The following is a 12,472-nucleotide window of genomic DNA, read 5'->3' as shown; positions in this document are numbered from 1 at the left end:
CACCCACCATCTTTGATTCTCCCTCTGCCTTGCATACACCCTCTCTCCCTCCAGACTGCCTCCTAGCACAGGGTGGGGCTCGCTTATGAGATACTGTGGCTGAGTTTCACCCTTAGAAAGACCACATCCAGTTTCCATCTGAGCCTGGTTGTTTTTTAGGAAGTTCAAGAAAAGAAGAGAAAGGGAATGTGAAAGAACAAGTGCTGTAGGCCTCGGTTTCTTAATTCCCCATGAAGGAATCTAATCAGTTGAGGCTTCCTCAAGGGGGGCAAGTAGCTAGGATTTTGCCTTGGCTAATTATTATTATTATTAAAAATTATTATTATTTTTTTTCAGAGACAGGGTTTCTCTCTGTTGCCAGGCTGGAGTGCAGTGGTGTGATCCTTGCTCACTGCAACCTCAAGAACTCCTGGGCTTAAGGAATCCTCCTACCTCCTGAGTAGCTGGGACTACAGGCGGGTGCCACCACACTCAGCTAATTTTTCTATTTTTTGTACAGAAGGGGTCTCACTCTTGCTCAGGCTGGTCTTGAACTCCTGAGCTCAAGCAATCCTCCCACCTTGGCCTCCCAGAGTGCTAGGATTACAGGCATGACCCCTTGCACCGGCCTTGTATAATTTTTTTTCTATACTCTTTAATTTCCAAACTTTTAAATCAAATTCATGGAGACTTGAACAAAAGAGTACCCCAGCAAGGAAAATAAATGCACTTCGAAAGTGAAAAACAGGAACATGCTGCTTAATTTACATCATTTTATTAACTGGATTAGTCAACATTTACTGAGAACCCACTGGGCACAGAATGTAATAGACATGGGAAAATTACAAAAGATAGAGAAAGATATATTTTTCTGCTTGCAAAAAGCAACTAATTTAGTCTAATGGAAGACACCAAATAAAGACATACAAGAACAGCTAAGGATACAGATAATGGAAATACGGCAATGTCCACCAAGGACACACTAGTTTCTATCACCAGTGAGTGCTAAGAGCAGGCTCAGTGAGTGCCCTCAGACCCCTGCAAGTGCCCTGTTGCCACGAAGTGTCCCACTTGGGGATGTTGTGGCACAGCCCTGGCAAAAATCAGGCCGACAGCAGGCCTCACATCCGTCTCTTAGTCACTATAGGAGTAACCAGGCAGGTAAATTTGGTGACTTTGAAGGGCTGGTTTCCTACCAAAAGTACCTGATTTTATGTATTTATTTTAGAGACAGAGTCATACTCTGTCACCCACGTTGGACTGCAGTGGCCTAATCATAACTCACCTTTGCCTGGGCTCAAGTGATCCTCCTGCCTCAGCCTCCCCAGTAGCTGGGACTACAGGCGCGCACCACCACTCCCGGCTAATGTTTTTTATTTCTTGTAGAGATGGGATCTTGCTATTATTGCCCAGGCTGGTCTCGAACTCCTCACCTCAAGTGATCCTCTTACCTCAGCCTCCCAAAGTGTTGGGATTACAGATAGGAGCCACCGCTGAAGTAACTTATACCTGAGGATCCTGGTACTTATCCCAACTCTGGAACATTCCCCAATGGTTGTTGTTGTTGTTTGTTTGTTTGTTTCTTTTTATTTTTTTGAGACAGAGTCTTGCTCTGATGCCCGGGCTAGAGTGCCGTGGCATCAGCCTAGCTCACAACAATCTCAGACTCCTGGACTTAAGCCATCCTCCTGCCTCAGCCTCCCGAGTAGCTGGGACTACAGGCATGTGCCACCATGCCTGGCTAATTTTTTTTTCTATATATTTTTAGTTGTCCATATAATTTCTTTCTATTTTTAGTAGAGATGGGGTCTTGCTCTTGCTCAGGCTGGTCTCAAACTCCCAACCTCGAGCGATCCGTCCACCTCGGCCTCCCAGAGTGCTAGGATTACAGGTGTGAGCCACCACGCCCAGCCAATAAAAATTCTTAATTTTAGTGAAATCTAATGTATCAATTTTTTCCTCTCTGGTTAACATTTTTTGTTAAACTCCTATGTTTACTTAAGGAATATATTTTAAAATATACTTTTAAGAAAATATATGTAAATATAGTAAGTTTATATATATTATGACATATATTATATATATATATATATTTTTTTTGAGACAGAGTCTCTCTCTGTTGCCCAGGCTAGAGTGTCGTGGCATCAGCCTCGCTCACAGCAACCTCAAACTCCTGGGCTCAAGCAATCCTTCTGCCTCAGCCTCCCGAGTAGCTGGGACTACAGGCATGCACCACCATGCCCAGCTAATTTTTTCTGTATATTTTTAATTGTCCAGCTAATTTCTTTCTATTTTTAGTAGAGATGGGGTCTCGCTTGGCTCAGGCTAGTCTCGAACTCCCGAGCTCAAACAATCCTCCCGCCTCGGGCTCTCAGAGTGCTAGGATTACAGGCATGAGCCACCATGCCTGGCCAAACATTCCCATTGTTATAATTATTGTCTACGATTTCATCACTAGACTCTGGACCTATGCAGGCAGGGACTGTGTAATTACTAATTTTTGTTTCCCTATAATGCCCAGAAAAAGACACTATTAGTGTTTATGAATAAATTAAAATTCACAAGCTATTTTGCTGTGTGCATAACATTCTGGTGTTCTAAATTAGAGATAACCTTATGTCTAACTTGCAAAACCCTTTGGAAGAAAGAACACTGAAGATCAAATAACCGATCCTTTCCGGAGGTCAGGCTTGGATGGAGAACAGGGTGTGGATGGAGAACAGGGTGTGGTGGAACATAGTGAAGAACAGGAGCTCCATCAAACAGACATGTTCTTGAAGCCTGGCTTTGCCACTTACCAAGGCCCTTCACCCCTCTGAGATTCAGTTTCTGTAAAACAGGGCTAAGAACGGTCCCTACCTATTCATGGGATTCTAGTGGAGTTAATAAATGAGGCAGATAAAGCACTTACAGTAATGACTGGGGCATAGTAAGCCCTCAATAAATGTTAGCCATCTTTAATGAACTTTATTCAGTCTAAGAATTCATTGGTGTCTGAGTCTGTTTTGTGCTGCTGTAACAGAATCTCACAGACTGGGTGATTTACAATGAACAGAAATTTATTAATATGGGTGCATGGTTTTGGAGGTTGGGAATTCCATGATTCAGGTGCTGACATCTGGTGAGGGCCTTCTTACTGTGTCACTCCGTGGCAGAAGGGCAAAGAGAGGGAGGGAGAGAAAGGGGTGGGGGTGGGAGGTTAGTGAGGGGAGGGTGGGGGGGGAGGTGTCAAACTTTTCTTTTTATAAAGAACCCACTCCCATGATGACATTAATCCATTCATAAGGGCAGAGTCCTTCTAGTATAATCACCTCTTAAAAATCCCACCTCTTAATTCTATTACAAAGGCTATTAAATTCCAACATGAGTTTGGGAAGGGACTAACATTCAAACTGTAACAATCATTTTTTAAAAAAGAATCCTTATTTTGTGGGCCACAAAGAAAAATATACCATTGATCATTGACTGAAAGACCCATTTTAAGCCAAACATGGTGGCTCACGCCTGTAATCCTAGCACTCTGGAAGGCCGAGGCGGGAGGATCGCTTGAGCTCAGGAGTTCAAGATCAGCCTGAACAAGAAGAGCAAGACCCTGCCTCTATTTAAAAGAAAAAATAATAAAATAATAAAGAAAAGAAAGACCCATTTTAATTTCAGAAATGCTAATGTATGTAGGCAGCACATTTTAGAATCAACAAAATACAGTATTCTTGTTGTTATGGTCTGAATGTTTGTAGCCTCCTCCAAATTTATGTGTTGAAATCCTACCCCCAAGGTGATGGTGTGAGGAGGTGGGACCTTTGGGATGTGATTAGGTCCGGAGGGCTCTGCCCTCATGAATGGGACTAGTGCCTTTTTAGCAGAGGCCCTCGTAAGCTGTTTGCCCTTCCCACCAGGTGAGGACACAGCAAGATGGCACCATCTGTAAGGAAGCGAGCTCTCCCCAGAAATGGAAGGTGCTGACACCTTGATCTGGGGCTTCCCAGCCTCCAGAACTACCAGCAATACATTTCTGTTGCCTTTAAGCCACTCATCTTATGGTATTTTGATATAGCCACCTGAAAGGACTAAGAAAATTGTGCCTTATAGGAGAAAAAGATTGTGGAGGGTAAAGACTGGACTGTAGGAGGATATTTTGGGTTCCTGGGAGAGGAAAGTTTGGTCCTATGCTATATAATAGGATATAAAAATGCAAATATCCTCTCCCCTTTTCTTCCATTTTAGGTGCAGGGTGCTAACCATTGGGACCCTGATGCATGCTGGAAAGACAAAGATACAGTGTAATCGATGCAAACTATCCTCTCAGAGACAGACATTTGCAGAGCTAAAGGGGAGTCAGAGCATTTCAGGATAGGAACCCATTAAAACCAAGATTCTCTGCCATGAGAATCACTATGTACAAAACATCCTATACAACTGGTAACTTCTGTTTTTAGGTATTTGGAAATATTAAGAAGAAACTAATACCTGTAAAGCCAAACTATCAGATAGATGAGTGAAGTTCATCAAATCATGGGAGTGTGTGCAGGTCTCTTCTTTGGGATTTTGAACTTTAGTGAAATGTAAGAGCAGTATTTTATTTTATTTTATATATATATATATATATATATATATATATATTTTTTTTTTTTTTTGAGGCAGAGTCTCCCTTTGTTTCCCAGGCTAGAGTGAGTGCCGTGGCGTCAGCCTAGCTCACAGCAACCTCAAACTCCTGGGCTTAAGTGATCCTCCTGCCTCAGCCTCCCGAGTAGCTGGGACTATAGGCATGCACCACCATGCCTGGCTAATATTTTCTATATATATTTTCAGTTGGCCAGATAATTTCTTTCTATTTTTAGTAGAGACGGGGCCTCGCTCTTGCTCAGGCTGGTCTCGAACTCCTGTCATCGAGTGATCCTCCTGCCTCAGCCTCCCAGAGTGCTAGGATTACAGGCGTGAGCCACCGCACCCTGCCAAGAGCCGTATTTTAGATGGAAGTCCAGATTCTGCATAAGAAACAGCTGAAGTAATCAATTTTTTAAAAATCACAGGCTGAAACTCTTTCCCTTTGTAGAGAATTTGTGATATTAGGGAAAAAAAAAAAGCCCCAAAAATAAAAAAAAGGAACAAATATCAAGGGTGGCTGGGTTAATAAGTACAGTGAGTACAGCTGCTCTTAACTCCGGAGACTAGCGTGCTGACGTGGATGGAGCGTGAGTGGAAAATTGGCTGTTGATTGCAGCAGCCCCTAACGGGTCCTTACTCCACAGTGGTATGTAATGGGGTATGATTGGCATTGCCTGCTAAACAAGAGATGCTGGACTATAATTAGAATGTTGGTGTTCACCAAAATGCAGTAAAACAAGGAGAGCAGTGATTACTTAAACCTGAAGCTACATTCCACAAGATTGCTTTATTCTCTTTCAGCATTCGTTAGAAAAACCACAGGTCATGAAAAAGTAAGACGCCATCTAATAGAAGAATGAGATGTGCCTGAGCTTTCTGTATAATGGCCAGTATTTAGAGATATGTTCTATACATTTCAGTGAAAATCACTGCAGAGTATTTCTCTTACTTCAGAAAAGAGATTTTTTGCTAATGGTTATCTCCCCATCTCCGTCTCATTCTACTGTACCTGCGTTTCTGCACTGCGCCAGAGTTGACTCACCATCCCATAATATGAACAAAGAAATGACTGCTAGGCTTGAATTGGGGCTTTCTATTCCCTGAGAATGATTGATAGCTTTACAGTCAGGGAAGTTCTCTTTGCAGATGAAGTTGAACCCAGCCTCATGTATTTTCTTTTGAATTTTTCAGACTCCTCCATGTATTAGGATTTAGGTAAACCACCAATCATTCTAACATCTCGGTAATCTTCTAGACCTTAATTCCAAAGAATTGAATTCGCTTTTTAGGAACAACACTTGGCTTCTTATTTTTCTTATACTTAGCATATATAGCGCAGACATTTTCTCTTCAGACCTAAGTTATGAATAATCTGTGTTTTATTGTTTGTTGTGAATGAAATTAGCAAGAAATAGAATAGGCTTTAGTTGGTCATGAGGTCACTAATGACCTAAATTAGTTGGAATAAATTGCATTTTAAAAATATTAAATTCTAATTGTTTTCATAAAGAATGTTATTGTAGTTTCACATATTTGATAGAAGAAAAAAAGGATTAGAGGCCGGGTGTAGGGGCCTTGGGAAGGTCAAGAGGGGAGGATTGCTTGAGGCCAGGAGTTCAAGACCAGCCTGGCAACCTAGTGAGACCCTGTCTTTAAAAGAAGAAAAAAAGGATTAGTACACAAGTCAATCAGCAAATGTACAACAGAGTAGACACCTTAGTCTTCAGATTCTAGTCTGTTTCATACATGACCCACACTTACACGTATATCCCCCACACATCGTCACATCCAGGCCTTCAAGCCCACTAGCCCACTTGCAGAAATGTTGTTTCTAGGACATTTTATAAGATCAGTTCAAATTATTTCATAAATATTGTCTGGTAACATTCTCACATACCTAACGGAGTTTGATTCTTCCCACCAGAAGGTATGACAACTCCAAGCAGCTAAAAATTCTCTAGAAGTTATATACATCAGCTAAATGGAAATATGCCTTCATCAACCATAGATATCTGATTTTTAAAAAGTCCTTCTTTAGAAACTATACATACTATTTGCTTTTATTATTTATTATTTTTTAGAGATAGGGTCTTGCTCTGTTGCCCAGGCTAGAGTGCAGTGGTGTAATCATAGTTCATGTAACCTTGAACTCCTAGACTCAAGCAATCCTCCCACTTTAGTCTCATGAGTACCTAGATTTACAGGCATTCACCACCATGCCTGGCTAATTTTTTAAATTTTTTGTAGGGATGGGGTCTCACTATGTTACCCAGGCTGGTCTCAAACTCTTGGCTTCAAGCAATGCTCCTGCCTCAGCCTCTCACAGTGCTGGAATTACAGTCATGAGCTACTATACCCAGCCACTACTTGCTTTGATAATTTTCATGTTACATAAGGGTAAAAGATTCAGTACAGACTTGGATGTTTCATTTATGAACTTTTGTGCTGGTTAGGCATGCCTGCATCACCATGCCTGGCTAATTTTTTTATTTTTTGTAGAGATAGGGTCTCACTGTCTTACCACTGTGTAACTATTAATGATAACTAAAATCAATAAGGTTGCTTATCAGTTGAATTGGTTGAAGTCTGCATTGTCAAAATATGACTTTTGTCTTCAGTAACTTAAATAAGGTCAAAGTTAAGTTACTAATAGTTGTGAACGAGACTATGTCATGGACCTAAGCCTCTTTTTCTGTTGTTGTTGTTATTTTTTATTTAATTTTATTTTTATTTTTTGAGACAGAGTCTCACTCTGTTGCCCGGGCTAGAGTGCCATGGCATCAGCCTAGCTCACGGCAACCTCAAACTCCTGGGCTCAAGCGATCCTCCTGCCTCAGCCTCCCGAGTAGCTGGGACTACAGGCATGCACCACCATGCCCGGCTAATTTTTCTATATATATATATATTTTTTTTTTTTTTTAGCTGTCCATATAATTTCTTTCTATTTTTAGTAGAGACGGGGTCTCACTCTTGCTCAGGCTGGTCTTGAACTCCTGAGCTCAAACAATCCACCCGCCTCAGGCCCCTAGAGTGCTAGGATTACAGGTGTGAGCCACTGCGCCTGGCTGGACCTAAGCCTCTTAATTTTTTTTTTTTTTTTTTAAGGCTAATCAGGTGAAGCAGTGGGAGTGGAGCAGGAACCAAAGAAATCTGTAACTGGTTGTGATCGACAAGTTGTAATCACCACTGTACTTGGACAAGCCTTAAATTTTTTTTGCATTTGCTTGTTTTCAGGATGCCCAAAATGTTTGATTTCAGCCTTGAACAAATACATTAAAAGTCTTTCACTGAAGAATTATCTAGACAAATTGGCATGAATTAAAGCTGGTCAATGTGCATCACTTAGACACCTACCTCAACTTTTTGTAAAGCAAATTATGCTTAGATGAACAGAGACCGTTTGTCTTTGTAAATATTGGGTCCTCTGCTGTCTGCACAAAATGGAGCTGAGCTACAGAGGTGTGTTGCCTTCTGCAAATGGCTAATAGATTTTTAAAAGTGCTTAGTAACTAGATTAACAAAGCACTATTATTATGAGCTTGTCTGCTGGCCTCTCATTTTATTTGAATGGATTGGGCTGAATACCTAGGGCTTCTCTAAAGCATCTCTAGAGACTGCAACCCCACTCACTCTCCTTAGGCCCTGGGTTTCTAGTCTTAATTCCTCCTCCCAACACCTGCCAATGTCTACTTTGAAATTTCCAAACCTGCCTTGCTTTGAAGTTTTATTGTAAATAATAGCAAATAATCTTTCTTAACTGAATCACCCACAACATCTAGAGTGGTCTTTTGGGGAAAACATCTGTATCAGCATTATTCCCTAAAATTTTCTCCAGGGTTACTTTTAAAGTCACTCATTTAAAGATTCAAATATTTACATAATGATCACTATCATTACTCTTATTTCTTAAAAACAATTTTTATTGCTGTCCATATGTAGACAAGCAGAGAACTAGTTTTCAGTGATATTTGCTAACATCATGGAGATACAGGGTATAATTGGGCCATTGATAATCACATCTGTGCAACAAAAAAATCTCTCTCCTATTTCCTCACCTAAACAAGCTTTGCTTCAGGATTAGTTCTGAATTTAAGGACTTGGGAAGATTGCTTAATTTTGGAAGAATGTAATTAATACCTCTGTTCTAGAATAGTCCACCTGGACCACTCACAAACACATTCTAACATGCAGGCATCATGGGAGCCATAAAGCAAAAATCTATAGTAGAAGCAGAAAACAAAAATAGAAAGGATTCATAACACTATAGAAAACCATCAAACCATGAAGGAACACAGCAAGAGAGGAAGAAGGAAACAGTATCTACAAAACAACCAGAAAATAACAAACAAAATGGCGACATTCATTCCTTACCTATCAATAATTACCCAGAATGTAAATGAATTATTTTCTCCAATAAAAAGATATGGTGACTGAATGGATAAAAAAGGAGGACCTGTCTGGGTGTTGTGGCTCATACCTGTAACCCCAGCACTTTGAGAGGCCAAGGTGGGAGGATTGCTTGAGCCCAGGAGTTCATTTTTATTTTTTTTTTTAGTTTTAGTAGAGACGGGGTCTTACTCTTGCTCAGCCTGGTCTCGAACTCCTAGGCTCAAGTGATCCTCCTGCCTTGGCCTCCAGAGTGCTAGGATTATAGATTTGAGCTACCACATCCGTCCAGAGCCCAGGAGTTCAAAACCAGCCTGGGCAATATAGTGACATTCCATCTCTACAAAAATTAAATAAAAAATTAGCCAGGTATGGTGGTGTGCACCTGTAGTTCTAGCTACTAGGGAGACTGAGGTGGGAAGAATTGCATGAGCCCAGTATTTTGAGATTATAGTGAGCTATGATTGTGCCACTGCACTCCGAACTGGGCAACATAGTGAGACCCTGTCTCTAAAAACAAAAAGCAAAACAAACCCCCATCCCCCAAATACCCACCTAACTATATGCTACTTATAAGAGACTTATCTTACTTTCTTTTTTAATGGAACATGTCTTGAATTTGCATGTCATCTTTGTGCAGGGGCAATGCTAAATCTTTGTGTATCATTCCAATTTTAGTATATGTGCTGCCAAAGCAAGCACTCAACTTTAGTTTTAAGAACACAAATAGAATGAAAGTGAAGGAATGGAAACAGGTATGCCATGAAAACAGAAACAAAAGAGCAGGGGTAGGGGTAAAATAGATTTTAAGTCAAAAACTGTAAAAAGACTCAAAAGAGGACATTATATAATGATAAAAAAGGTCAATTCATCAAGAGGATATATCTATTGTAAATATATGCAACTAACATCAGAGGAGCTAAATATATAAAACAAATTTTAAAGGATCTGAAGGGAGAGAGAGATTGCCATACAATAATACTAGAGAACTCCAATACCCCACTTTCAACCATGTATAATAAGAAAATAATAAGGAAACATTGGACTTGAACAACACTTTAGACCAAATGTACCTAAAAGACATATACAGAACATTCCATCCAACAGCAAGAGAATATAGTCTTCCAGGATACATCATGTTAGGGCAGAGAACAAGCCTCAGTAAGACTAAAATTATATCAAGTATGTTTTCCAACCATAATGGTATGAAATTAGAAATCAATAACAAAAGAAATTTCAAAAATTCACAAATATATGGAAATTAAACAACATGCTCCTAAACAATCAATGGGTCAAAGAAGAAATTTAAAGAGTAATTAAAAAAATATCTTGAGACAAACAAAAATGGAAACACAACATACCAACACTTATGGGATACAGCAAATGCATTTCTAAGAGGACAGTTTATAGCAATAAATGCCTATATCAAAAAAGAAAGGTCTCAAACAATGTAATGTTATACCTCAGGGAACTAGGAAAAGAACCAGCTAAGCACAAAGTTAGCAAAAGGACAAATAATAAAGATCAGAGCAGAAATAAATTAAACAGATTAAAAGAATACAAAAGATCAACAAAATTAAAAGTTCATTTTTGGATAAGATAAAATTGACATAGCTTTAGCTAGGCAAAGAAAAAAGAGAGAAGAGAGAAATAAAATTAGAAATGAAAGAGGAGATATTACAACTGACACTACAGCAAAAAAAATCATAAGAGAATATTATGAACAATTATATGCCAAGAAATTGGATAACCTAGAAGAAATGGATAAATTCCTAGACACATACTAGCTAACAAGACTGACTTATGAAGAAATAGAATATTTGAACAAATTGATAGTGAGTGAAGAGATTGAATCAGTAGTAAGTCTCCCATCAAAGGCAAGGTCAGGACTTGATGGTTTCACTGCTGAATTCTACCAAACATTTAAAGAAGAACTAGGCCAGGTGCAGTGGCTCATGCCTGTATTCCTAGCACTCTGGGAGGGCAATGCAGGAGGAGTACTTGAGGTCAGGAGTTTGAGACCAGCATGAGCAAAAGCGAGACCCTTTACTAAAAATGCAAGAACATAGCCGGGTGTGGTTATGCATGCCTGTAGTCCCAGCTACTCGGGAGACTGAGGCAAGAGGATCATTTGGGCCCAGGAATTTGAGGTTGCAGTGAGCTAGGATAATGGCACAGTATTTGCACTCTGGCATAGGCAACAGAAAAAGACCCTGTCTCAAAAGACAAAAACAAAACCAAACAAACAAAAAGAAAAAATAAAGAACTAATGCCAACTCTTCTCAAAACTATTCCAAAAAATTAAAGAGGAGGGAATACTTCCAAACTCCTTTTATGAAGCCAGGATTACCCTTATATCAAAGTCAGAAAACGATAACAAGAAAAGAAAATTACAGGCCAATACCCTTGATGACCACAGATTTAAAAGTCCTCAACAAAATACTAGCATACCAAATTCAACAATACATTAGAAGGATCGTTCACCATGATCAAGTGGGATTTATCTCTGGGATGCACAGATGGTTTAACATATGCTAATAAATAAATGTGATACATTACATTAACTGAATGAAGGACAAAAACCATATGATCATCTCATTAGATGTAGAAAAAGCATTTAACAAAATTCAACATCCTTTCATGATAAAAACTGTCACCAAATGAGGTGTAGAAAGGATATACCTCAATACAATAAAGGCCATATGAGAAGCCCACAACTAACATGATACTCAACAGTGAAAAATTACAAGCCTTTCCTCTAAGATCTGGAACTAGACAAGGATGCCCATTCTATCACTTCTATTCAACATAGAGAGCAATGAGGCAACAGAAGGAAATAAAGGCATCCAATTAGGAAAGGAAGAAGTAAAATTGTTTGTTGGTAACATGATCTTATATATATAAAACCTTACAGACTCCACCAAAAAACTGCTAGAAGTAAAAAACAAATACAGTAAATTTGCAGGATACAAAATCAACCCATGAAAATCAGTATCATTTCTATATACTAACAATGAACTACCTGAAAAAGAAATCAAGAGAACAATCTGATTTATGATAGGTACCAAAAAAATAAAAATAAAATAAAATCTTAGGAGTAAATTTAACCAAGGAGGTGAAAGACTTGTACATTGAAAACTACAAAACATTGATGAAAGAAATTGAAGAAGACACAAATAAATGAAAAGATATCCCATATTCATAGATTGGAAGAATTAATATTTTTAAGTGTCCATACTACCCAAGGCTATCCATAGATTCAGCATAATCCCTATCAAATTCCAATGTCATTTTTCATAGAAATAGAAAAAACAATCCTAAAATTCATATGGAACCACAAAAAAACCTGAATAGCCAAGGCATTCATGAGCAAGAACAAAGCTGGAGGTATCATACCACAGGATTTCAAGCTACTAAATCAAACTGTACTACAAAGTAGTAGTAATTAAAACACCATGGTATTGCCAAAAAAAGAGAGAGACATACATGGAACAAAATAGAG

At 39.1% G+C, this 12,472-nt stretch overlaps 1 non-coding gene across 1 annotated transcript; it reads right to left on the bottom strand.

Annotated features, from left to right (window-relative positions):
* Positions 1 to 9,565: 9,565 nt before the first annotated feature.
* On the bottom strand, positions 9,566 to 9,672 carry LOC123645326. Its single transcript, XR_006737516.1, has one exon. It is a non-coding gene; the product is annotated as a U6 spliceosomal RNA (small nuclear RNA).
* Positions 9,673 to 12,472: the final 2,800 nt, after the last annotated feature.

The sequence above is a fragment of the Lemur catta genome, chromosome 9 (genome assembly GCF_020740605.2).
Source record: "Lemur catta isolate mLemCat1 chromosome 9, mLemCat1.pri, whole genome shotgun sequence".
NCBI lineage: Eukaryota > Metazoa > Chordata > Mammalia > Primates > Lemuridae > Lemur > Lemur catta.
Note: the sequence above shows the minus strand (reverse complement) of the source record. Positions and strands in the feature narration are given on the sequence as shown.